Here is a 27,881-nt window from a genome sequence, read left to right on the forward strand (position 1 = left end):
CAGGTAAAGTGGATAATGGGTCCTTGCAGTCTGACGTTTCATCCCAGGAGACCGCTACAGCCTGTGATTAGTTTCAAGGGTCACATGGGATGAAGCGTTAACCCAGGAGACCGGCCCTCTGACGTCATACAGGCCGACCTCCTGGGATGATGTATCATCCCATGTGACCGCCGCTACAGCTTGTGATTGGCTGCAGCGGTCAAATGGGAAGAAACATCATCCCAGGAGGCCGTGCTGGAGGGAGAAATACAGACTTATGGATAAGTATGAGTTTGGTTTTTTTTAAGTTGTGTTTTTTGCTGCAGGATTGCTGTGAACCCGGCGCAAGAAAATGCAACTGCTGCTATTTGTTGTGGGTTTTACTTCCCCATTAAATTCAATGGGGAAAACCCGCAACAAATAAGCAGCGTTTATGCAAATACAATTGACATACTCCAGAATAAAACTCTGCACCGCAAGTCAATTTCTGAGCGTTTTTTCCGCTCCGTATTTACGCAGTGTGTGGCTGAAATTTGTTTTATCTCATCCATTTTGCTGCTGCTGTATTTGCTGCAGATTTTCCGCAACTAATTCCGTTGCGGAAAAACCGCAGTATTTACGCAACGTGTGAACTGACCCTAAGGGTATGTTCACACGGCCTATTTTCGGCCGAAAAATCTGAAGCAGAACGTCTCCAAACATCTGCCCATTGATTTCAATGGGAAAGATGGCGTTCTGTTTCGACCGGTCGTTTTTTTACACGGCCGTTTTGAAAACGGCCCGAAAAAAGTGTGTGTCACTTATTGAGACGTTTTTTGAGCCGGTTTTCATAGAGTATAGAAAAACAGCTCCAAAAACGGCCGTAAAAAATGCTGCGAAAATTGCGAGTTGCTCAAAAAACTCCTGAAAATCAGGAGCTGTTTTCCCTTGAAAACAGCTCCGTATTTTCAGACATCTTTGGTTATGTGTGTGAACATACAGTTAGAGTTCCACAGTGACATGGGTTCGCCTGTAAATCATAGAATTATCCCAAACTTAATGCGGCAGATTTACGGTCCATTGAGATGCTTCGGTTGAGGTGCTTTTAAAAACTGCATCCAAAAACACAGTGTCAAGGTCTGAATGTGTAAACATACCCTAACTGGAGCTGTGTACCTGTGTGTCCATAAGGCTTTATTCAGACGAACGTGAATTACGTCCGTGCAACGCGCGTGATTTGCACGCGCGTTGCACGGACCTATATTAGTCTATGGGGCCGTGCAGACATGTCCGTGATTTTTACGCAGCGTGAGTCCGCTGAAAAAAAGTCACGACATGTCCGTTCTTTGGGCGTTTTTCGCGCATCACGCACCCATTGAAGTCAATGGGTGCGTGAAAACCACGCATGTCGCACGGAGGCACTTCCGTGGGACAAGCGTGATTCACGCACCAGCTGTCAAAAGGATGAATGAAGCAGAAAAGCACCACGTGCTTTTCTGTTTACAAACATTCAAATGGAGTGTCATAATGATGGCGGCTGCGCGAAAACCACGCAGCCACGCATCATATGCTGCTGCCCGACGGAGCTGTTAAGTTGCATTTGCGCTCGCAAAACGCCGCGTTTTTGCGTGCGCCAAAACGCCACGCTCGTGTGAATGAGGCCTTACACCCAGGACCCGCTGTCACTGAACCCGTCAGTCCTGCTGACTTGAGGGATTCACATCTCAGTGCATGATACAGCTGCTCTGTATACAGGATACAAAGCAGCTGTATCTCCAAAAAGTAAAAATATTAGTAAAAACGTGTTAGTAATTTGCACCAAACACACTGATACGTATTTTTATTTAAAGAAAGGAAAAAAAAACCTTTTCAAAGGTTGCCTGACGAAACTTGTTGACTAAGGCTACATTCACACGACAGTGAAATAAAATAAGCATTAAAAACTGATCAATTGTCAGTTTTTCATGGCCATTTTGCATTCGTGTGTCCATAAATTTTAATCCATTTCCAGTCCGTCTGTATGTTTTTAATAACGGTTTGCCATCTGTTTTTCATGGCCGGTAAAAAAAGATGCCATTAAAACAGTGGCTCTATCTACGGGGGATGGGGGGGGGGTTTGCTATCTTCATGTAGGGGGGTGCTATCTACATGGAGGAGTGCTTTCTACAAGACTAAAGTCCCAGGCCAGAGATCTTTCGATGCTCTGACCGGGGATTCCATTGTTGAAAGCCCTGACTTCACTGTCCTTATGGACAGTAATGTCAAGGGCTTCCCTGGGCTCAGCCCTCAAAGTAGCACTGTGTCCGGGGAGTCCTCGGCCAGGATCGGTTTTTACCGGCCGTTACAAGGATTGTTTCCTAAAAAAACGGCCCAAAATAGGACATGTGCTATTTTTTGACGGCCAACATTCACGGGTCGTTAAAACACCAATAGAACCTCATTGTTCTGAAAACGTCCGTCGCACGGCCGTTTTTCACTGTCGTGTGAATGTAGCCTAAGTGTAAGTCCACACACGTAGCATAAACACTGCAGATTTTCCACAACTGATTAACCCCTTCCTGCTCAGCTCAGTACTATTACGTCGGGCTGAGCGCATAGTTCGCGCTCAGTAATATTACTGACCTGAGTTAACACGGTACCATTTTTCCCCGGAGCGTGTTTGAGCAGTGATACCTGCTGTTTTCGACAGCAGGCTATCACAGCTCAGTGTGCATGGAGCGATCACGGGGGTCCCTGCCGATTATCCCCTTAGAAGCCGCATTCAATAACGATAGCGGCTTCTTAGAGGTTAAAACACCATCGACGTCCCACGACATGGTCGCGGCGGCAACTGGAGGCCTAACAATGGCCTCCGGATATGCCATCTATGGAAGCCTAGTGCTATGCTTGCTGTCAGTGAGTAGCTGACAGCTCTAATACACTGCACTACGCATCTTGTAGTACGCATCAGTGTATTTGAATTGCGATCAGGGCCTCAGGCATTCATGTCGCCTAGTGGGACAAAAATTTTTTATAAAAATAAAAGTTTAAAAGTCAAAATCCCCCTTTTTCCCTTATCAGTCCTTTTATTATTAAAAAAAATAACAAATAAACGATACATAATTGGTATCGCCACGTCCGTAACGGCCTGAACTACAAAAGTATTTCATTATTTATCACGCGCGGTAAATGGCGTAAAAGAAAATAATAATAAACCATACCAGAATCACAATTTTTTTGGTCACTTCACCAAAAAATGGAATATAAAGATATCAAAAAGGCGCGTGTACCCAAAAATGGTACTGATCGAAACTACAGTTCGTTACGCAAAAAAACAGGCCGTCACACGGCTTTCTTGATTTCTTGATGGAAAAATAAAAAAGTTGCGGCTCTTAGAATATGGCAACACAAAGTAAATGATTTTTTATAAAAACTATTTTATTGTGCAAATGCTTAAAAAACCTATAAACATATGGTATCGCCATAATCGTATCGCCCCGCACAATAACGTCAATATGTCATTTATAGCGCACGGTGAACATAAAATAAAAATTAAAAAAAAGGAAAAAAAAAACTAGTAGAATTTCTGTCTTTTAGTTACCACGCCTCATAAGAAATAGAATAAAAACTGATCTAAAAGTCGCAGCACCCCATGAAAACTACAATGAATTCCTCAAAAGGTCTAGTTTCCAAAATGGGGTCACTTTTAAGGGGTTTTCCCTGTAATGGTACCTCAGAAGCTCTGTAAATCGACATGGCGCCCAGAAACCAATCCTGCAAAATCGACATTCTAAATAGCGCTCCTGCCATTTGTCCAACCAGCAGTGTTTGACCACATATGGGGTATTGTCGTGATCGGGAGAAATTGGTTTTCAAACGGTGGGGTGCTTTTTCTCCTTTATTCCTTGTAAAAATTAAAAAATTTGTATCTTTTAAATCGGAAAAATGTGAATTTCAATTGCACAGCCAAATTCCACAAAATGCAGAAAAAAAACTGTATGGTCTAAATACTCACTACACCCCTCAATAAATTCCTTGAGGGGTGTAGTTTGCCAAATGGGGTCACTTTTGGGGGGTTTCCACTGTTTTGGCACCACAAAACCTCTTAAAGGGAACCTTTCACCTGCCCATACATGTGCAGCATGTATTAGGCAGGGCTGCACAAACACTGTCTCACTTGAAATAATTTTTCTAACTTCCTCCGTTATTTACATATCGGTGCCGTTATATTTGGCGCCCGATATGTAAATAAGCCCCTGAACCGTCAGTGGGGCGTTTCTAACTAAATGGCAAGGGGACATGATGTCTTCGCTCTGACACTGTCCAATCCACTACGGACAGTGTCAGGGTGGCTTGCGTTGTGTTCCCTCCTGCAGGAACACACACAGATTGGTGGTTCTGCAGAGGGTATGTTCACACGAGGTCATTACGTCCGTACTGTAGTCATGTTTTCAGTACGAGACAGTTGTCCGGCAGCGAGGCAGGGACTCCTAGCGTCGTACATAACTAGGATGCTAGGAGCCCGGCTCCCTGCACTGTGTTCGGTCCGGTACTTGCGGACGAAATACGTCCGCCCATTACGGACGTAATGACCTCGTGTGAACATACCCTTTGTCTGTGTGTGTTGTCCCGGGAGAGAACAAATATATATAGAGGAAGAAATAATTATAATATATAACTTTTAATTTTTAAATTCTTTTAAAATGCAATAACAATGATGATATAGTTATTGCTATCATACTCTATAGCATATACACAGTTAAAGAGGCTCTGTCACCACATTATAAGTGCCCTATCTCCTACATAAGGAGATCGGCGCTATAATGTAGGTGACAGTAATGCTTTTTATTTAGAAAAAACTATCTACAGGGTGGGCCATTTATATGGATACACCTAAATAAAATGGGAATGGTTGGTGATATTAACTTCCTGTTTGTGGCACATTAGTATATGGGAGGGGGGAAACTTTTCAAGCTGGGTGTTGACCATGGCGGCCATTTTGAAGTCGGCCATTTTGTATCCAACTTTAGTTTTTTCAATGGGAAGAGGGTCATGTGACACATCAAACTTATCGAGAATTTCACAAGAAAAACAATGGTGTGCTTGGTTTTAACGTTACTTTATTCTTTCATGAGTTATTTACAAGTTTCTGACCACTTATAAAATGTGTTCAAAGTGCTGCCCATTGTGTTGGATTGTCAATGCAACCCTCTTCTCCCACTCTTCACACACTGATAGCAACACCGCAGAAGAAATGCTAGCACAGGCTTCCAGTATCCGTAGTTTCAGTTGCTGCACATCTCGTATCTTCACAGCATAGACAATTGCCTTCAGATGACCCCAAAGATAAAAGTCTAAGGGGGTCAGATCGGGAGACCTAGGGGGCCATTCAATTGGCCCACGACGACCAATCCACTTTCCAGCAAACCGTTCATCTAGGAATGCTCGGACCTGACACCCATAATGTCACCAATAACTTGTAAATAACTAATGAAAGAATAAATTAACGTTAAAACCAAGCACACCATTGTTTTTCTTGTGAAATTCTCGATAAGTTTGATGTGTCACATGACCCTCTTCCCATTGAAAAAACTAAAGTTGGATACAAAATGGCTGACTTCAAAATGGCCGCCATTGTCAACACCCAGCTTGAAAAGTTTCCCCCCTCCCATATATTAATGTGCCACAAACAGGAAGTTAATATCACCAACCTTTCCCATTTTATTTAGGTGTATCCATATAAATGGCCCACCCTGTATTTTAAACCACATTATGAGCGATTTTTAGCTTTATGCTAATGAGTTTCTTAATGCCCAAGTGGGGCGTGTTTTTACGTTAGACCAAGTGGGTGTTGTACAGAGGAGTGTATGACGCTGACCAATCAGCGTCATGCACTTCTCTCCATTCATTTACACTGCACTAGCGATATAGTTATATCGTTATGTGCAGCTACATACACAAACACTAACATTACTGTAGTGTCCTGATAATGAATATACATTACCTCGAGCCAGGACGTCATGTGTATTCAGAATCCTGACACTTCTGAATCTTTTCTGTGAGATTCCAGCAAGGCAAGCGTAATCTCGCAATGTAACCTGTCATTTCAAACGAGATTACACTTGCATTGCTGGAATCTCACAGAAAAGATTCAGAAGTGACAGGATTCTGAATAAACATCACGTCCAGGCTGGTAGTGATGTATATTCATTATCAGGACACTACAGTAATTTTAGTGTTTGTGTATGTAGCTGCACATAACGATATAACTATATCGCTAGTGCAGTGTAAATGAATGAAGAGAAGTGCAATGAAGCTGATTGGTCTGCGTCATACACTCCTCTGTACAACGCCCACTTGGTCTAACGTAAAAACAAGCCCACTTGGGCATTAAGAAACTAATTAGCATAAAGCTAAAAATCGCTCATAAAGTGGTTTAAAATAGATCGTTTATCAAAATAAAAAGCATTACTGTCACCTACATTACAGCGCCCATCTACTTATGTAGGAGATAGGGAACTTATAATGTGGTGACAGAGCCTCTTTAACCGCTTCCCGACCGCCCACTGTATATTCACGTCGGCATTTTCTGGGCTCTGTGCAGCACCGACGTGAATTCACGGTGGGTGTTAAAAGCACGATCCGGGTGTCTCAGAGTAGCGCTGACACCCGGATCGCTCTGTTAACCCCTGCCTCTGGTCCCGGACCTAATTGGTTCAGGTCCCGGTCATGTGATCGCAGGGAAAGCTTGTTGTAGCAACGAACTGGAAAGTTTGTTGCTACAACAAACTGGAAAGTTTGTTGCTACAACAAACTTTCCCAGGGACCGATTGCGGGTGCTGCAGTCGGTTATAAGGCAGAACCGGAAACCATATAACAGCCCCCGGGTCTGCCATGCACGGCAGCCTATGAGAACCAGCCGGAGGCCGGTCCTCATAAGCTTCCTGTCAGTGTGACTCTCAGCGTCACACTGACAGTTTATAATACGTTACACTACCTAGGTAGTGTAATGTATTATAGCAGCGATCAGTGCTGCAGGTCTTCAAGTAAAACAAGTAAAAAGCAAAATATAAAGTAATAAAAATGTTTTATAAAAGTGTAAAAACAAGTTATAAAAGTTACAAAAACAAAAAATGCTTTTTTTTCCTATAAGTCTTTTATTATAGGGAGAAAATGAAAATGTTAAAAAAAGTACACATATTTGGAATTACCGCGTGCGTAACGACCCAAACTATAAAACTATAATATTATTTTTCCCGCATGGTGAACAGTGCAAAAAAAATAATTAAAAAACAATGTCAGAATCACTGATCAAAAAGTCGCATGTACCCTAAAATAGTACCAATAAAAACTACAACCCGTCCCGCAAAAAACAAGCCCTTACACAGCTTTTTTGACTGAAAAATAAAAACGTTATGGCTCTCAGAATATGGTGACACAAAAAAGAAATAATTTTATCGAAAAGTGATTTTATTGCGCAAATGCCACAAAACATAAAAAAAACTATATACATCTGGTATCGCCGTAATCGTATCGACCCGCAGAATAAAGTAAAATGTCATTTATAGCACACGGTGAAAGGTGTAAAAAAAAAAAAAAAGACAAAAAAAATTGTCAGAATTTGTTTTTTTGTCACTTTGCTTGCCAAGAAAAATCTAATAAAAAGTGATACAAAAATCACATGTACCCTAAAATGGTACAAATGAAAACTACAGATTGTCCCGCAAACAAATAAGTCCTCACACGGCTCCGGTGAAGAAAAAATAAAAAAAGTTCTGGCTCTCAGAATATAGCGACAGAAATTGTGCAGTGTCCAAAAGCTGATAAGATCGGGTGCCATTTATCAGTGCGACATTGGCCACACATCTATGAATTATTTATTTACCGAATTATTATACCCTCTTATTATGTCCTGATGTACTCTGCCCAATTTACACATACCCCCACATCATAAACTGAAATACCCGCAAAACCCCAAACAGAACAGTTACCAAGCAAACTCTGCGCTCTAAAAGCCAAATGGCGCTCCCTCCCTTCTGAGCCCCACAGCGTGCCCAAACACCAGCTTACGTCCACATATATGATATTTTATATCCGGGAGAACCCGCTCAAAATTGTATGAGGTATTTGTCTTCAGTGGCACAAACTGGGCACAACATATTGTGCGTTAAAATGGCATATCAGCGGAAAATTAAAATTTTCACTTTGCACCATCCGCTGCGCATTAACGCCATCGTGCACCCCGACTTAATAGCATGTCGTGGTGCCGGGGGTTATATATGGAGTAGGCTCATGCGCTGCGCCCGTGCCATATCCTGCAGGTGTCCACTGTGTATTACAGCTGACACCCGGGACTAATGGACAGGAACAGCGATCGTGCTGTTACAGGAGCCTGTAAAAATGATATTATACTGCAATACATTAGTACTGCAGTGTATTGTACCAGCGACCTAATGATCGCTCGTTCCAGTCCCCTAAAGGGACTTTTGGGAGGTTTCCACTGTTTTGGTACCTCAGGGGCTTTGCAAATGCGACATGACACCCGAAAACCATTCCAGCTAAATAGAGCTCCAAAAGCCAAATATTGTTCCTTCCCTTCTGAGTCTTGCCGTGGGTCCAAACAGCAGTTTTTATACCACATATGGCATATTGCTGTAATCAGGACAAATTGCTTTACAAATTTTGGGGTGGTTTTTCTCCTTTATTCATTGTAAAAATTAAACATTTCTATGTTTTTTCAGAAAAAAGTAGATTTTAATTTTCACGGCCTAATTCCACTAAATTCAGCAAAAAAACTGTGGGGTCAAAATGCTAACTATACCCCTAGAAAAATTCCTTGAGGGGTGTAGTCTACAAAATGGAGTCACTTTTGGGGGGTTTCCACCGTTTTGCTCCCTCCAGGGCGTTGCAAACGCGACATGGCACTGAAAACCAATCCAGCAAAATCTGCGCTTCAAAATCCAAATGGCGCTCTATCCCTTCTGAGCTCTGCCGTGGGTCCAAACAGCAGTTTAGTACCACATATGGGGTATTGCTGTAATCGGGAGAAGTAGCTTTACAAGTTTTGGGGTGCTTTTTATTCTTTATTCTTTGCAAATATCTTTTTTTTAAATATTTTTTTCAGAAAAAAAGTAGATTTTCACTTTCACAGGCAAACTCCAATAAATATAGCAGAATACCCCTAGATAAAGTCCTTGAGGGGTGCAGTTTCCAAAATCGTGTCACTTTTGGGGGATTTCCACTATTTTGGCACTACAAGACCTCTTCAAACCCTACTTGGTACCTAAAATATATTCTAAAAAAAGGAGGCCACAAAATCCATTAGGTGCTCCTTTGCTTCTGAGTCCGGTATTTCAGTCCATTACCGCACTAGAGCCACATGTGGGATATTTCTAAAAACCGCAGAATCTGGGCAATAAATATTGTGTTGCGTTTCTCTGGTAAAACCTTCTGTGTTACAGAAAAAAATGTATTACAAATGAATTGCAGCAAAAAAAATACAATTTGTCAATTTCCCCTCTACATTGCTTTAATTTCTGTGAAACGCCTAAAGGGTTAAGAAACTTTCTGAATGCTGTTTTGAATACTTTGAGCGGTGCAGTTTTTAATATGGGGTGATTTATGGGGTCTATCTAGTATACAAGGCCCTCAAAGCCGCTTTAGAACTGAACTGGTCCCTGTAAAAATCGCCTTTTGAAATTTTCTTGAAAATGTGAGAAATTGCTGGTAAAGTACTAAGCCTTGTAACGTCCTAGAAAAATAAAATAATGTTTAAAAAACTATGCAAATATAAAGTAGCCATATGGAATATGTGAAATAGTAACTATTTTGTGTGGTATTACTATCTGTTTTACAAGCAGATACATTTAAAATTAGAAAAATCATAATTTTTGCAAATTTTCTCTAAATTTTGGTGTTTTTCACAAATAAGCAATGAATTTATTGACCAAATTTTTCCACTAATATAAAGTACAATATGTCACGAGAAAACAATCTCAGAATCGCTTGGATAGGCAAAAACATTCCAGAGTTATTACCACATAAAGTAACACATGTCAGATTTGAAAAAATGGGGCTGGTCCTGAAGGCCAAAATGAGCTCGGTCTTGAAAGGGTTAAGTATTCAATTTGCCAGGTATTGATTTCCGTTCCAATTTAGATACAGCAGGATTGCTCAAGATCAGTGGAGTTTCACAATGGAATTCTGCCTGTCCTTATAGCCTAATATATTCCTAGTTGTTGACAACGTGACGGGAAACCGTTCTAAAAAGAATGACCCCGTTGTCTCTGGAACCTGTTCCTATACTACAGTCAAATTCTGACTACAGCTCCTACGGGTTTCACCTGGTTTGCTGGCTCATCAGGGAGATAGTGAGCATGACGGCGTGCTAAATCATATGGCAATGGCAGCGAGCTCTCGTGGACACGCTCTTTTTGTGTGGGTATTGACTCCGCCTCTTCCGGAGGCTCGATTATCAGACATCCAATAGCAAGGGAGCGCTTCTCAATCAACACCCTCCCATTGCTATTGCATCCTAACTACCTCCATAGTGAGCTGGATTAATGATATGGTATAGAGGTTTGATTCAGCCTTACCTCTATATGGCTTAAAAGCATTCCCAGCAGGAATGCATATATAATATAAAGGGTCTCCGAGGACATAAAGAAGGTCGCATAGTCTGACATTTAGCTAGGAGAAAGATAAATTTAGACACTATATTTACCATATGGGAGATGGATGGTATATTGCTATATAATTTAAACCATATAGCTATACTGCACATTACGATGTTGAAATACCACCATTACTAGACAATGACATATATAAACGTATAGGCATCTTGTATTTGTGTGTCTCGACAGTATTTAGAGCCCCTATGTTTTATATATTCTGATATTTACTCTACCCTTAGATGTATAGTAGATATCTATATGTCCCTATGGCCAAAGTTGGTTTCTCCTGAGGCAGAGGTATTGCCCCATGGGTATGCCTCTTTTCAGGGCATATGGGTGGGCACTCTCCCATCTCAGGAGACTGTTCGTTGCAGTGGTCTTTCTGAAAACCTTGGTTTCAATCTTGCCACCCATTCCTCTAGACACTTTCACATCAAAAAATGCTAGGCTGTCCTGATCACTGGCTGATGTGAATTGGAGACCAATTTGGTTTATGTTCCGTTCGGACACAAACTGTTCAAAACTAGTTTACGTCCCTGTCCATAGGATGAATACATCATCTATGAATCTAAGCCAGAGGCCTATAGACTCCTGCCATTTGATGTTAGTGTCTGAGAAGACTACATTTTCCTCCCACCAGCCCAGGAGTAAGGAGTAAATTAGCATAGGAGGGGGCACAAGGGCTCCACATAGCTATACCCCTGAGCTGGTGATAGTAATGGCCATCAAACAGGAAGAATTATTTTGTAAGACTGAACTCCAGTAGTTCAGTGACAAATGAGTTATGCTAAATAAAATCGTTAACTCTTGTTTTCAAGAATTGGGATGTAGCTGTAAGTCATATAGGATGTTGAATTGAACTATAACTGGTTCCCGACCGCTGGCTGTGTTCTTACGGCCAGCGGTCAGGGTCCTTAAAACCCGAGCCATAGACTTTTTACGGCTTGGGTTTTAACTTGCTGCCCGAGCGATCGGGCAGCTGAATGTCGGGTCTGCGGCTGTCAGTGACTGCCGGGGACCCTGAGGAGAAGATAGAAGCAGCTGTAAAGGATCTGCCAGGCACAACTTCTGTGTATACGCCCATAGGTAATCAGTCTGCACCTGCTTCTATGTCTCTGAGACTGACTCCATCTTCCACCACTCAGGATGGCAGGCTTAGGAGTGGGAGAGCCTATCGAAGCCTGGCCAGACGGAGCTAGCTCCCGCCCTCTGTCTATTTATACCTGCCTTTCCTGTTCCTCCTTTGCTTGTGAGTCTTCTCGTGTGGTTTCCTGGACCTGCTGCAGCTTCTAACTATTTGACCCTGCTTCATACTGACCCTGGCTTACTGACTACTCTCCTGCTCTGCGTTTGGTACCTCGTACACTCCTGGTTTGACTCGGCTCGTTCACCACTATTGTTGCTCACGGTGTTGCCGTGGGCAACTGCCCCGTTTCCCTTAGCTTTGTGTACCCTTGTCTGTTTGTCTGTCGTGCACTTACTGAGCGTAGGGACCGTCGCCCAGTTGTACCCCGTCGCCTAGGGCGGGTCGTTGCAAGTAGGCAGGGACTGAGTGGCGGGTAGATTAGGGCTCACTTGCCTGTTTCCCTACCCCCGTCATTACAGCAGCTTTCGTTGCTTCTGTCTTCTCCGATCTTTTTTACACAGCGCTCAATGAACGCTGTGTATAGGAATAGAGGCAGCGGCCGTGCCGCTGTCTCTATTCCTCCCGGTGTTCATGTGACTGGTCACTTGATCGCCGGGTGCCGTTACTGACAGACTGCTGCTGGGTCTAACTAGACCCAGCACAGCCCTATTAGTAACAATCGTCACTATGAGAGGGCTGATTTCCCCTGTAACTGGGGCTGCTGTACAGTGGAAAAGATGGTGTAAAAGAAAGAAAAAAATATATATAAAGTTCCCCAAATGTCTTTTTTGACCTTTGAGGGACAGACCATAGTAATTAAAAAATAGTAAAGTAAAGTGCAATTTTTTTTTTATAGTAAATACACATAAAATACCCACGACAAAAAAAAACGTCCGACCCCCCCGCCAATCATAACGCTAGAACTGACCCAATTACCCTAATATAGACATGTAATATATAAAAATTTACGGCAGATAATGACTATCACAAATAAAAGGTCCATTTTAGGGTAAAACTATGTTATTACCAAAAAAAAAATTAGCTGAAACGTAAAAAAGCTTATTTTTTTTTACTATTATTTTCAAACTTTATGAATAAATATTCTAAAATCGCAAAAAGGATGTGTATAAAAATGATAAGAAAAAGAAACCTGCATTGTCTAAAAATAATTGACGGAAAAAAATTTGCAAAAATCACGTAGTTAGTCCAACAAATAAAAAAAGTTATAGCCATTTAACTAACACGTGCTAAAAAGGGCTAAACGGTGTCTGGTCCTGAAGGCTCAAAATACCCTGGTCCTGAACTGGATAAAGCGCTTCAACGTCTATTGAGGCAAATATCATATTTGGTTCCATCGTAATGCCTTCCAATTTCAGAAGGAGATCACTTGTGTCTCTGATGTAAGATGGGAGACTAAAACAAATGGGCGTAGAATTTGGTCAATGTACACCCCTAGATTTTGGTTCAGGCTGTCTATGCCTGAGACTATAGGCCTCCCTTTCACCGGACTTGTCCCTTTGTGAATTTTAGGTGTAGTGTAAAAGGTTGCGACTTTTGGTGATTCTGGCCATAGGAAATTAAATTCCGCTTTATTGATCAGACCCCTGGATAGAGCCCTATCTAGGATCACTTTCAATTCTCTTAAATATTTCAGTGGGATTTTCTCTCAAGCGATGGTCTTATCATCTAATACTTTTTTGCACATATCTCAATAGTTCTCTGTGTCCATGAGAACCACATTTCCCCCTTTGTCAGACGGTTTTATTATAAATTCCCTATTGTTGGATAGGGATTGTAAAGTATGTCTGTCATCTTTTGACAGGTTAGTAGGTTGTATTTTGTGGCTCTCCAGTGTCCTCAGATCTTTTTCAACCAGTTTTTTTTTTAAATTTCGATATTAGCATTGTTGCAAACTGGTGGCATCTGTTTGCTGGTAGGTTTGAGGTTTGTGAAGGGCCCTCTCGCTCTATCCCTATTGTCTTCAATAAGATCTGATTGGTCTCTAGTAGAGATGAGCGAACCGGGACAACCGAACCCGGTTTCGGTCCGAACTTCCGGAAAAGTTCGGTTCGCAGCGAATCCGAACTTCACCGGGTTCGGCCGAACCCGTTTTGACCGAACCCGGTCAAAAACATTATACAAATCGGCAGCCACTTATCTCTATCAATCACTGATAGAGAAAAGAGGCTGCTGATTAAAAATAAAATAAAAAGCATTTCATACGTACCCGGTCGTTGTCTTGCGGACGAGTCCCTCTTCTTCCTCCAGTCCGGCCTTTTCTGACGCGGCAGCCTGTGATTGGCTGCAGAGGCCTCTGCAGCCTGTGATTGGCTGCAGAGGCCGCGGCAGCCTGTGATTGGCTGCAGCGCTCACATGGGCTGCATCGTCATCAAGGAATGTCGGGCCGGATGTCGAGAGGGACGCGTCACCAAGGCAACGGCCAGGAGACCGGACTGGAGGAAGCAGGGAGTTCCCGGTAAGTATGAACGTCTTTTTTTTTTACAGGTACTGTGATCGGTAGTCACTGTCCAGGGTACTGAAACAGTTACTGCCGATCAGTTAACTCTTTCAGCACCCTGGACAGTGACTATTTAGGGTATGTGCACACACACTAATTACGTCCGTAATTGACGGACGTATTTCGGCCGCAAGTACCGGACCGAACACAGTGCAGGGAGCCGGGCTCCTAGCATCATAGTTATGTACGATGCTAGGAGTCCCTGCCTCTCTGCAGGACAACTGTCCCGTACTGTAATCATGTTTTCAGTACGGGACAGTAGTTCCACGGAGAGGCAGGGACTCCTAGCATCGTACATAAATATGATGCTAGGAGCCCGGCTCCCTGCACTGTGTTCGGTCCGGTACTTGCGGCCGAAATACGTCCGTCAATTACGGACGTAATTAGTGTGTGTGCACATACCCTTACTGACGTCGCCTAGCAACGCTGCCGTAATGACGGGTGCACACATGTAGCCACCCGTCATTACGGGGCCTCATGCACACGACCATAAAAACACCCGTTATCACGGGTCGTAATTACGACCCGAAATAGCGGGCCCATAGACTTCTGTTAGCCACGGGTACCTTCCCGTTTTCTCACGGGAAGGTGCCCGTGCCGTTAAAAAGATAGAACATGTTCTATTTTTTTATTTTACGGGCCGTGCTCGTAATTACGACTCGTAACTACGAGCACGGCCGGCCGGCCACGGGCAGCCGGCCGCTTTTGCGAACCGTGCTGTCATTATAATTATAGCAGCACGGCCCGTAAAATAGAAAAATAGAACATGTTCTATTTTTTTAACGGCACGGGCACCTTCCCGTGAGAAAACGGAAAGGTACCCGTGGGTAACAGAAGTCTATGAGCCCGTTATTGCGGGTCGTAATTACGACCCGCAATAACGGGTGTTTTTACGGTCGTGTGCATAATGGGAGCACGGCTCGGAAAAACGAACGGCTGCCCGTGCTCATCTCTTGAAATACTCTGTGCTGCCTTAAACTCTGTGGACAGGTCAGGATCCTGTTTCTTTTAAATGCTGCTAGGGAACCCGCTCGATCCACTATATAAGGCTACGCTACAGTGCAGCATTTAAAAGAAACAGGATCCTGACCTGTCCACAGAGTTTAAGGCAGCACAGAGTATTTCAGGAGATGAGCGTGCAGATTCAGTGCTGCTGTGAACTCTGCTCTTACCATTACGTAGCTCTCAGTCTGTTACCTCTCCTCCACTCCTGTCCTCAAGAACACCTTCACATGATTGGCAAGTCACCACGTAATGGTAAGAGCAGAGTTCACAGCAGCACAGAGTATTTCAGGAGATGAGCGTGCGGATCTTGTGCGTGGTGGTGACTTGCCAATCATGTGAACGTGTTATAGAGGACAGGAGTGGAGGAGATGTAACAGACTGAGCTACGTAATGGTAAGAACAGAGTTCACAGCAGCACAGAGTATTTCAGGAGAGGAGCGTGCAGATTCAGTGCTGCTGTGAACTCTGCTCTTACCATTACGTAGCTCAGTCTGTTACCTCTCCTCCACTCCTGTCCTCAATAACACCTTCACATGATTGGCAAGTCACCACCCCGCACAAGATCCGCACGCTCATCTCCTGAAATACTCTGTGCTGCTGTGAACTCTGCTCTTACCATTACGTGGTGACTTGCCAATCATGTGAAGGTGTTCTTGAGGACAGGAGTGGAGGAGAGGTAACAGACTGAGAGCTACGTAATGGTAAGAGCAGAGTTCACAGCAGCACTGAATCTGCACGCTCATCTCCTGAAATACTCTGTTATGCCTTAAACTCTATGGACAGGTCAGGATCCTGTTTCTTTTAAATGCTGCACTGTAGCGCAGCCTTATATAGTGGATCGAGCGGGTTCCCCAGGAGCATTTAAAAGAAACCGTGTTTGTGTATGTGTGTGTTTGTGTTTATATGTGTGTTTGGGTATGTGACTGTCTGTTTTTGATTTTATATGTGTGTTTGTGTATATATATGTGTGTGTGTGTGTGTGTGTGTGTGTGTGTATATATGGGTGTGTTTGTGTATATGTGTTTGTGTATGTTTGTGTATATATGGGTGTATTTGTGTATATGTTTGTGTGTAGATGTTTGTGTTTTTGTATGTGTGTGTGTTTGTGTATATGTGTGTATATGGGTGTGTGTATATATGGGTGTGTTTGTGTATATGTGTTCATGTATGTGTGTGTCTAACTGTGTGTGTGTGTGTTTGGATATGTGTTTTTGTTTGTTTATGTGTGAGTTTGTGTATATGTGTGTGTGTTTGTCTGTGTGTGTGTGTATATCTTGTTGTGTTTGTGTATATATGTGTGTTTGTGTATATATGTGTGTCTGTGTATGGTTGTTTGTGTGTGCGTGTGTGCGTGCGTGTATATATGTGTGTAGGTGAGTAGAAGTATTGGTATTGTTCACATTGATAACTGTTTTTTTATGTTGTTGCAGATTTTGATGTACCGATTGGACTACATCTTCGATTCATTGGACTACTGCGTAGATCTACGTTTTTTCAAATTTTAATAAAATGGTTAACGAGGGTTTTGTTGGGGATTTCTTATTTCAATAAAAAAGAATTGTCTTTGTGTTTTTTTTTAAACTTTATTAGTGCCTAGATAATGGTAGTTGGCTGATTGACATCATCCATTATTAAGGCGGTACTTAGTGTTAGCCGGTGCAGAGGCTAGCACTAACCACCCATTATTACCCCGGTACCCACCACCACCAGGGGTGCCGGGAAGAGCTTGGTACGATCCAGTACCCGACCATCTGTTGTGATGGTCGGGTACTGGGGCGGCCGTAGGCTGGTATTATGAGGCTGGGAAGGGCCAAAATCAGTGGACCTTCCCACCCTTGTAATGCTAGGCTGCTGCTGCTGTGTTGTATCGGGCTGGTTATAAAAATGGGGGGGACCCCCACGTCGTTTTTTTTTTTGAATTTAACAAATTTAGCAATAGACGGGTCCCCCACATTTTTAATAACCAGCCATATACAAGGCCGCAGCAGTCTGGCATTACATTGGTGGGAAGGGCCACTGGTTTTGTCCATTCCCAGGCTAATAACACTGTGTTGTATGTGGCTGGTTATGATAAATTGGGTGGAACCCCCTTTTTAAAAAATTTTTTTAAAATAAATAAATAATTTAAAAAAATGACGTGGGGTCCCCCCCACTTTTATAACCAGCCAGATACAACACAGCAGCAGCAGCCTAGCATTACAAGGGTGGGAAGGTCCACTGTTTTTGGCCCTTCCCAGCCTCATAATACCAGCCTGCGGCCGCCCCAGGGCCCGACCATCACAACAGATGGTCGGGTACTGGATCGTACCTGGCTCTTCCCGGCACCCCTGGTGGTGGTGGGTACCGGGGTAATAATGGTGGTTAGTGTTAGCCTCTGCACCGGCTAACACTAAGCCTCGCCTTAGTAATGGATGTTGTCACTCAGACAGCGGCCATTACTAAAGTGGTAGTAATAAAATTTGAAAATAAAAAGACAAAGATATAGATAAAATATTTTATTGAAATAAAGCACCCCCAACACAACCCTCATTAACCATTTTATTGTAGAAAAAAAACGTCATCTAAGTAGTCCTCGAAACCGACGTAGTCCAAACACCAAACCTGTAAAAAAAAAAAATGAAATAAAACATGTCGTAGGCTTAGATTCAGTTTAATGTGTGATACTGACTGTTATACCATGTATAGAAGCCTGCCGTGAAGTTGACTTAGATACAGGGCGCCAGCAGACAGTATCATACATGGCCATACAGACATATATACAAACATACATACAAGCATGCACATATATACATGCAAATATACATACATGCAAACATACACACATATATACATGCAAACTATCATACATACATGCATACACACACACATGAAAACATACATACATACAAACAAACATGCAAAGATACATACATACATACATATATACAAGCATGCACAAATATACATGCAAACATAAATACATGCAAACATAATTACATACATGCACATATATATAAACATACATGCAAACATACATGCAAAAATAAAAACATGCAAACATACATACATGCACATATATACATACATACATGCATGACAACATACATACAAACATACATGACAACATACATACATGCAAACATACATACATGCAAACATACATACACACATGCAAACATATATACATACAAACATGCACATGTATACATACATGTCAACATACATGCAAACATACATGCACATATATACATACATACATACATGACAACATACATACATGCAAATATATACATGCAAATATACATACATACACACATGCACATATATACATACATGCCAACATACATGCACATATATACATACATGACAACATACATACATACATACATACATGACAACATACATACATACATACATACATGCATGACAACATACATACATACATACATGACAACATACATACATATATATATACACACATGCAAATATACATACAAACATGCATACATACATGCAAACATACATTCATGCAAACACACACATACATGCAAACATACATACATTCATGCAAACATACATACATACATACACACATGCACATATATACATACATACATGACAACATACATACATACATACATGACAACATACATGCAAAAATACATACATGCAAACATACACACATGCAAACATACATACATACATACAGACATGCAAATATATACATGCAAATATACATACAAACATGCACATATATACATGCATGCCAACATACATGCACAGATATACATACATACATACATACATACATACATGCCAACATACATACCAACATACATACATGCCAAAAAAAAATAATAATACGTTCATACTTACTTTCCTCCTGTCCGGCCTCCAGCGATGACGTTTCATCCATGTCGCCGCTGCAGCCTGTGATTGGCTGCAGAGGCGGTCACGTGGGATGAAGCGTCATCCTGACGTGCGTGACCGCCACTACAGCCTGTGATTGGCTGCAGCGGCGAAAGGGATGAAACGTCATCGCTGGAGGCCGGACAGGAGGAAAGTAAGTACGAACGTATAATTTTTATTTTTTTATTACATTTAAATTGTATTTTCCGCGCGCCGAGCATGTACTGTCAAGGTTGCTGAAAGAGTTAGTGCAGCCCATTAACTCTATCAGCACCCCGGACAGTAGCATGCTCGGCGCACGGACGTGACAGGTTCGGTCAGAACTAGTTCGGTCCGAACCGAACTTTTTTGTGAAATTCGGCGAACTAGCCGAACCGAACTTTTGATAAGTTCGCTCATCTCTAGTCTCTAGCAGTGGCCAGACCCTCCAGTTCTAAATTGTATTCCTGACATGTTCTTTTATCTCTTTCTTTGAAGAACTTGTGCCAGTGGAGTTTTCTTGAAAAGAGGGCTATGTCCTTTGTCCAGGCGAACGAATCAAATTTGCTCGTCGGCACAAACGACAGACCCCTCTCAAGGACAGACATTTCTGATTCATTGAGCACGTATTTTGACAAGTTAATGATCATTTTTGGGAATACTGGTCTTATAAGTACATGATGTTACTTTCTGTTTCGCAGTAGATATTGGTTCACTGATGGGGTCTGGATAAAAAATCATGTTGATTATCCTGATAGTTCCTACCTCTCCCACCTCTCCTATTGTATCCCCTTGAGTAGTTTCTGGGAATTCTGTTTGACCTACTGCCTCTATCTCCATGTGATATATCTTTCTCTCTAGATCTGATCTCTCTGCTTCTGATGATGAGAGCTCAGTTTCTGTATCCCTCTGGTTGTTTTTACTATTCGGGAAGGAATACGTTCAGTTCTCTTTGAACTCTTGTGAGTCTTTTACAAATTGAGAGTGTTTTCTTTCTCTTATTTGATACTGGAAGCGCTCTACCACTCCTTGTAGAATCCCCTCCTTTTTATCAAAATGTATATCAGTTCGGAGCTTGTTCTCTCAATTCATTAAGTTTGTGAACTTTTGATTCCCAGGATGTCCTTTCTTCCTGTAGAAGGATATTCATAAACCTTAAGGAGCTAGCAGTAGCCTCTTGTTCCCATCTGCTCATCAGTTTGGTAGTTCTAGTTCTTTCTGCAGGTGAGAGGGTAATACGCAATCCCCTGGGTACAATACTATTTCTGATGTAATTTTCAAGGGACTGGATCTCCCACCAGGAAGAGCTATAGTCCTTATAAGCCTTTGTGAGTTCCTTAAAAATACCTTTTACATTCATGGAGGGTGAATTTTGACTGTAATCTTTATCTGAAAATACCTCCTTGGCCTCTGAGACCCAATTATCTGTACTGGGTGCACATGATAGGAAGCTAGCCGTTTTGGCCATTTGTAATATAAATTGTATATTCCCAGAAATGTAACGACGGGCTGGTTCCCGTAATACCCTCCTACTTTGAAGCAAATATATATAGAGGAAGGAATACTTCTAAGATATAACTTTTTTAATTTTTAAATTCTTGTAAAAATGGAATAACAATGATATAGTTATTGCTATCAGACCGTATAGCATATACACAGTTAAGTATTCAATTTGCCAGATATTGATTTCCGTTCCAATTTAGATACAGCAGGATTGCTCAAGATCAGTGGAGTTTCACAATGGAATTCTGCCTGTCCCAATAGCCTAATATATTCCTAGCTGTTGACAACGTGCCGGGCAACCATTCTACAAAGAACGACCCCGTTGTATCTGGAACCTGTCCCTGTACTACAGTCAAATTCTGACTACAGCTCCTACGCGTTTCACCAGGTTTTCTGGCTCACCAGGGAGATAGTGAGCATGACGGCGTGATAAATCATATGGCAATGGCAGCGGGTGCTCGTGGACGCGCTTTTTTTGTGTCTATTGAATCAGCCTCTTCCGGCGGCTCCATCATCAGACATCCAATAGCAAGGCAGAGCTTCTCGATCAACACCCTCCCATTGCTATCGCGCCCTAACTACCTCCATAGTGGGCTGGATTAATGATATGGTATAGAGGTTTGATTCAGCCTTACCTCTATATGGCTTAAAAGCTTTCCCAGCAGGAATGCATATATAATATAAAGGGTCTCCGAGGACATCGCAAGCCGCCCTGACACTGTCCGTAGCAAATATAACAGCACCGATATGTAAATGACGGAGGACGATAGGAAATTTTTTTAAAGTGCCCCAGGGTTTGTGAACCCCTGCCTATTACATGCTGCACTCCACTGCACATGTATGGGCAGGTGAAAGGTTCTCTTTAAAACCTGACATTGTACCAATCTGGAGGAAATAGATCCGCTAGATAGATTAATTATTCATCATATTCTTATAGCCACTAGAATGGCCATCGCACAATCTTGGAATTCTCCGATTTCCCCCTCTATCCAGGAGGTCATTAGAAGAGTTAATAGCCAATGTTATCATGAAACTTATTTAGTTTCTGATTTAGTTCTTCATGGTCGGAATGTGAAGAGATGGAATTCTTGGACTCATTCAAAACACTATACTTAATTATGATCTTAAATGGCTAATTTGAGATGTGTTTTACTTATATGGAGTGTCATTCTAATACGAACAGTATTGTGTGTCTGTTACTTATGTGTATTTTTGTTTGGTTGTAATGTATAAAAATCTTTCAATAAAAATCTAAGATTTAAAAAAAAAACAAAAAACCTGACATTGTACCTAAAATATATCCTGATAAAAAGGAGGCCTCAAAATCGTCTAGGTGCTCCTCTGCTTCTGAGACCTGTGCTTCACTCCATTGGCACACTAGGGCCACTTGAGGGATATTTCTAAAAACTGCAGAATCTGGGCAATTAATATTGGGTTGCATTTCTCAGGTAAAACCTTCTATTTTACAGAAAGAAAAATAGAATAAAAATAATTTTCGGATTTAAAAAAAAAGAAATTTGCAAATTTCACCTCTACTTTGCTTTTATTCCCGTGAAGCGCCTAAAGGGTTAAGAAACGTTCTAAATGCTGTCTTGAATACATTGATGGGGTCTAGTTTTTAAAATGTGGTGTTTTATGGGGTTTCTAATATATAAGGCGCTCAAAGCCACTTCATATCTGAACTGGTACCTAAAAAAACAAAGAGCCACTATCCCCAAATTACTCATATGCGAGCCACAATGCCCTAAGTGCCAATTACAAATTTATCGAACAACCAGAAAGCCCTCAATTCTATCTATGCCAGCATCAATGCCACCACAAACGCCACATTGCACTCCATATCAGCCACAATGGCCTGAATGCTTTTTTTGCATACCTCAATGCTCCCATGACAACTACAAAGTCCCATTGTCAACCACAATTCCTCCTATGGCAAAAATGCCCACGTGCCAGCCACAGTGTTCCTCTGAAGCCATTATGCCCACATGTCTGCCACACTGTCCCTGAGCCCAGCCACAATATCTCCATTACAGTCACAATGTTCTCAATTCCCCTTTTGCCAACGAAAATGAAGAAATGGCACAATGCCCTCCATGCCTTTCACAATGCCATTAATAGTCCTTTTCCAACTAGATTGCCCCCATTCTACGCACAATTCCCCTAATGCAAGACGCAATGCCCACAGAACACCCACTATATATCTTATCCAAATAGCCAAATACCAGCCAGAATGGCTCCCATTCAAGCAACAATGCACTCATAAGAGCCACGATGCCCCCATGACATCCACAATGTCCCTTATCCCAGCTACAATAGCTCTATTACAGCCACAAGTCCCACAATGCCAGCCACATTATCCTTAATGCCCCCTTAGCCATTCGGAATACAACCATGACAACCACAATTCACTTATTGCCTCTTAAGAGAACCATAATGCCCCAAGACAAACAAAATGATTTCATGACAACTACCACTTTCCCAAACACAATGCCCATTTTAATACCACATCTCCAACTAAGTCACAATGCCATCTAAATGACAGCAACAATGCCTTCAATGCTAATTACAATTCCGCGAGAACAGTTACAATGTCCACATGACACCGGCTATATGTCTTATCCAAATAGCCAAATACCAGCCACAATGGCTCCCATTCATGCAACAGTGCACTCATGAGAGCCACTATGCCACATGACATCTACAATGTCCCTTATCCCAGCCACAATATCTCTATTACAGCCACAAGTCCCTCAATGACAGCCACATTACTCTCCATGCCCTCTTAACCATTCGGAATACAACCATGGCAACCACAATTCACTTATTGCCTCTTAATAATGCCCCAAGACAAACAAAATGCTCTCATGACAACTACCACATTCCCAAGCACAATGCCCATTTTAATACCACATCTCCAACTAAGTCACAATGCCCTCATTGTTCACTTTACCAGTCACAATCCCAACACAAATATCACAATGCCTCCAAAAAAGTCACAATGTCCTCATGACAGCCACACTATCCCTAATTCCCAGTCACGATGTTACCATAAAAGCCACAATGTCCTCTGACAACAACAATCACGGAATGCATGGTACTACAGCAACAATGTCTTCAATGCTAATTACAATTCCGCGAGGACAGACCCTATGCCCTCAATTCTCCCTATGCCAGCCACAATACCCTCCATACCAGCCAAAAATTTCCCATTGGGGAAGTGGAGATGGTGATGAATGTGTATGTTGGAATGTAAATGCAGTGCACCCATGTGTAGAACACAAAGGCATTTACAATGCCCTTAAATATCTATAGCCCATATATGTACTACTAGACATATATCCTTATATACCGGGAAGGTATTACCACACCTCTGAAAGTCCAGAGCTAGAAACTAGCCTGATAATTATCAGTAATTAATAATAATATTAATTACCAGTCATTTGATTCCTCTATTGCCGCTGTCTGGAGGATTCCATATCTTGCTTCTCTTCACTTTCAAATAGACACCTAGAAGAAAAAAAATCAAGAAAGAGGTGTGATAATACATTCCTGGTATATGCTATAGATGTATTGGAAACAGTAAAGAGATTTTAGTGTGCCTAGTTTCTAATGAAACCCACAAATATTTTAAGGGCCAATTAAACCCTTTCTGTGATACATTCTGAGGAGCCAAATTAGAGATCCAACCTCAAGTCTTCCTATACAAGAGTATGCACAAACCACCCCATCTTGACTAGAAGCTATAAGTAGGATATAATCAACTCTGATCACAACCCCAAAATTAGTCACCAATCACATCAAAGATCAGATGTCTAGAAGAAATAGCACTCTCCTCCACATTTGTATAAAACAGAAAACCATTCTACAATCTATTCAGTGGACCATTTACAACTCATATATGACATGGGCCTAAATGTGACCTAGAGAGGACACAATACAGCTATTATCAGTCATCATGAAGAATATCACACATTCAACAAAGACCTCACATGCGCCAGGTTAAGACACAAAGTGATATCACTAGTAGCGAAAATAGCTAGATGCTGACTTGCAGCTTGTGGCCAAATCACTAGAGAGGCAAAGAAAATTAGACACATCAACTATACTGTGCCACTCATAGTAAAAAAAGAAACATCGTCCACGCAAACCCTAAATCAAAAAGCCACAACAGTCACAATTTTCCAATGACAGCCAAAATGCACCTATGACAGCTACATTGTCCCACCACATCTAAATGGCTCCAATGACAGCCACAAAGTCCTCAGTGTCAGCCACATTTCCCCCACATGACAACCACAAAGTCATCAATGCCCCCTATGCAAATCACCATGCCCTCAATACCTGCTAAGCCAACCAAAATTCCCACATGACAACCGTAGTGCCTGCCGTGCCAGCTACAAGACCTTAAAAAAAGCCACAATGCTTTTCAGGTTAGCCACAATGCACTCACAACACCCACAATGTACCTTATTCCAGCTACAATGCGCCATGCCAGCCACAAGGTTCTTATAATAGCCACATTATGCCCCATGTCATTTACATGGTCTCCTAAGTCAATAAAACCCCATGACACCCCCATTGATCCCATGACACACGCAATCTACGTTATCTCCACAAAAATGCCTTAATGGCAGCAACCACGCTGTCAGTGGCCACTATGCCAGCCACAAAGTCCCCATGCCAGCTACAGTGTACTTTATCCCAGCAGCAATGCCGGTGATACCCCTTATCCAAGCTACAATGACCACCCAAATGTCCTTTATTCAACACACAATGGCCTCAGTATCTATATGCAAACTACAATTAACCACATGACAGCCACAAAGCTCCCATGTAAGGCACAATGCTCCAATGACAATGACATTGCGCTCAAAGACACCAAGGCATTTACAATGCCCAATGCTGGCAATAATGCTCCTATAAGAGTGACTATGCCCTCATGAAACCCACAATGTCATTTATAAGGGACACAATGCCACTATGACAGTCAAATGCCCTCCATGACAGCCACAAAGCCACCAGAAAATCAACAATCATGCGACCACAATATACTTTATCCATGCAACAATGCTGTCAATGCCCCTTATGCCAGCCCGAAGGCCAAAATGGAAACCACCAAATGTCAATGCTCCTTTGCAAGCCACTATGCCTTTATTAAAGCCACAATGAACTCACTTTCCCCTTTGCTAACCAAGACATGACAGACACAAGTCCCCGTGCCAGCCATAATGACACCTGCAAGCCACAATATCCTCATGACACTCGCTATGTCCCATATCCCAGTCATAATATCATCAATGTTAGCCACAACTTCCTCCCTGCAAGCCACAATGCCAACCAACCACAAAGCCCCCATTACATCCAATACCACGTGACAGCCATAATGCTTCTAACCAATATCCCATATGGCAGCTAAAATGTCCCCATGACAGATACAAAGTCCAGTGTCCCTTATTCCTTTCACAATGCCCCTTATCCAAACCACATTGCTCTCAATGCCGCCTAAGTTAACTGCAATACAACCATGACAGCCACAATGGCTTCAATAGCCCTATGACAGTCATTATGCCAGGAGCCACAATGCCACTATGCGAGCCACAATGTACTTTAGCGCAGACACAGTGCTGCCAATGCCTCTTATGCCAGCCCCAATGCCCCCATGATCGTAAATTGTCCTCCATGCCAGCCACAGTGCTCTAAATGCCAGCTAAATTGCCCCCATGAAATCAACAATGTCCCATTTCCCAGTCAAAATGCAGCCATGACATCTGCAAGGTCCACAATGTCCCTTATCCCAGCCACTATGCTCCATGATAATCTAATGCTCTCAATGCCAGCCATATTGTCCTCAATGCTCCCTAAGCCAACATCAATAGAACCAGGACAACTAAAATGCCCCATGACAACCACTATGTCCTCATTGTCCACTTTACCAGACACAATGCTTAACTAAAATCCACAATGCCCCCCATGACAGCCACTATCCCCAAATTACTCATATGCGAGCCACAATGCCCTAAGTGCCAATTACAAATTTATCGAACAACCAGAAAGCCCTCAATTCTATCTATGCCAGCATCAATGCCACCACAAACGCCACATTGCACTCCATATCAGCCACAATGGCCTGCATGCCTTTTTTGCATACCTCAATGTTCCCATGACAACTACAAAGTCCCTATGTCAACCACAATTCCTCCTATGGCAGCAATGCCCACGTGCCACCCACAGTGTTCCTCTGGAGCCATTATAACCACATGTCTGCCACACTGTCCCTGAGCCCAGCCACAATATCTCCATTACAGCCACAATGTTCTCAATTCCCCTCTTGCCAACGAAAATGAAGAAATGGCACAATGCCCTCCATGCCTTTCACAATGCCATTAATAGCCCTATTCCAACTAGATTGCCCCCATTCTACGCACAATGCCCCTAATGCAAGAAGCAATGCCCACAGAACACCCACTATATATCTTATCCAAATAGCCAAATACCAGTTACAATGGCTCCCATTCAAGCAACAATGCACTCATAAGAGCCACTATGCCCCCATGACATCCACAATGTCCCTTATCCCAGCTACAATAGCTCTATTACAGCCACAAGTCCCACAATGCCAGCCACATTATCCTTAATGCCCCCTTAGCCGTCCCACAATGCCAGCCACATTATCCTTAATGCCCCCTTAGCCATTCGGAATACAACCATGACAACCACAATTCACTTATTGCCTCTTAAAGGGAACCTGTCACCAGCATTTTAGCTATAAAGCCAGCAATATCTGGTGAAAGTGGGTGAAAAATCATTGTCATCTAAGCTATAAATATGTTCTAAGTAAGCTCTGTAGCTTTAGTATTCCATTTTTCAGTGGTCCCACACCGTATGCAAATGAGCAGAAAAGAGTCAAATCTTCATCTGAAAAGAGTCAGGTTTTCATTCCTCCAGCATCTCAGAGTGGACTCCACCTACTTCTTTTTGATTGACAGCTCCTTAGCCAGTCAGGGCCAGACAGGTGGTGGCAGTGGGTGTGGTTAAGAAGCTGCATCCCAGAGGGAAAAATAATTACCATAAAAGGCGGGAAAAGTTTAAACGACTATATTTACTGACAGAGGAGGACTTCAGGAAAGAAGAGAACAGGAATGAACTCTGGACAGCTGCGGCCATTGCGGGGTCAGGCGAGTTTAACAGGTAAGATGTTGATGACAGGATCCCTTTAAGAGAACCATAATGCCCCAAGACAAACAAAATGATT

The 27,881-nt window shown here is 42.3% G+C and overlaps 1 long non-coding RNA gene across 1 annotated transcript in view; it reads right to left on the bottom strand.

Annotated features, from left to right (window-relative positions):
- LOC142748268 (uncharacterized) overlaps positions 1-27,881 on the bottom strand; it is an 85,655-nt gene that overhangs the window by 56,731 nt on the left and 1,043 nt on the right. The window contains exon 2 of the long non-coding RNA XR_012882211.1: positions 24,063-24,136. This is a non-coding gene — a long non-coding RNA (uncharacterized LOC142748268). The remainder of the gene's footprint in view (positions 1-24,062; positions 24,137-27,881) is intronic.

Source organism: Rhinoderma darwinii, chromosome 3 (assembly GCF_050947455.1).
Source record: "Rhinoderma darwinii isolate aRhiDar2 chromosome 3, aRhiDar2.hap1, whole genome shotgun sequence".
NCBI lineage: Eukaryota > Metazoa > Chordata > Amphibia > Anura > Rhinodermatidae > Rhinoderma > Rhinoderma darwinii.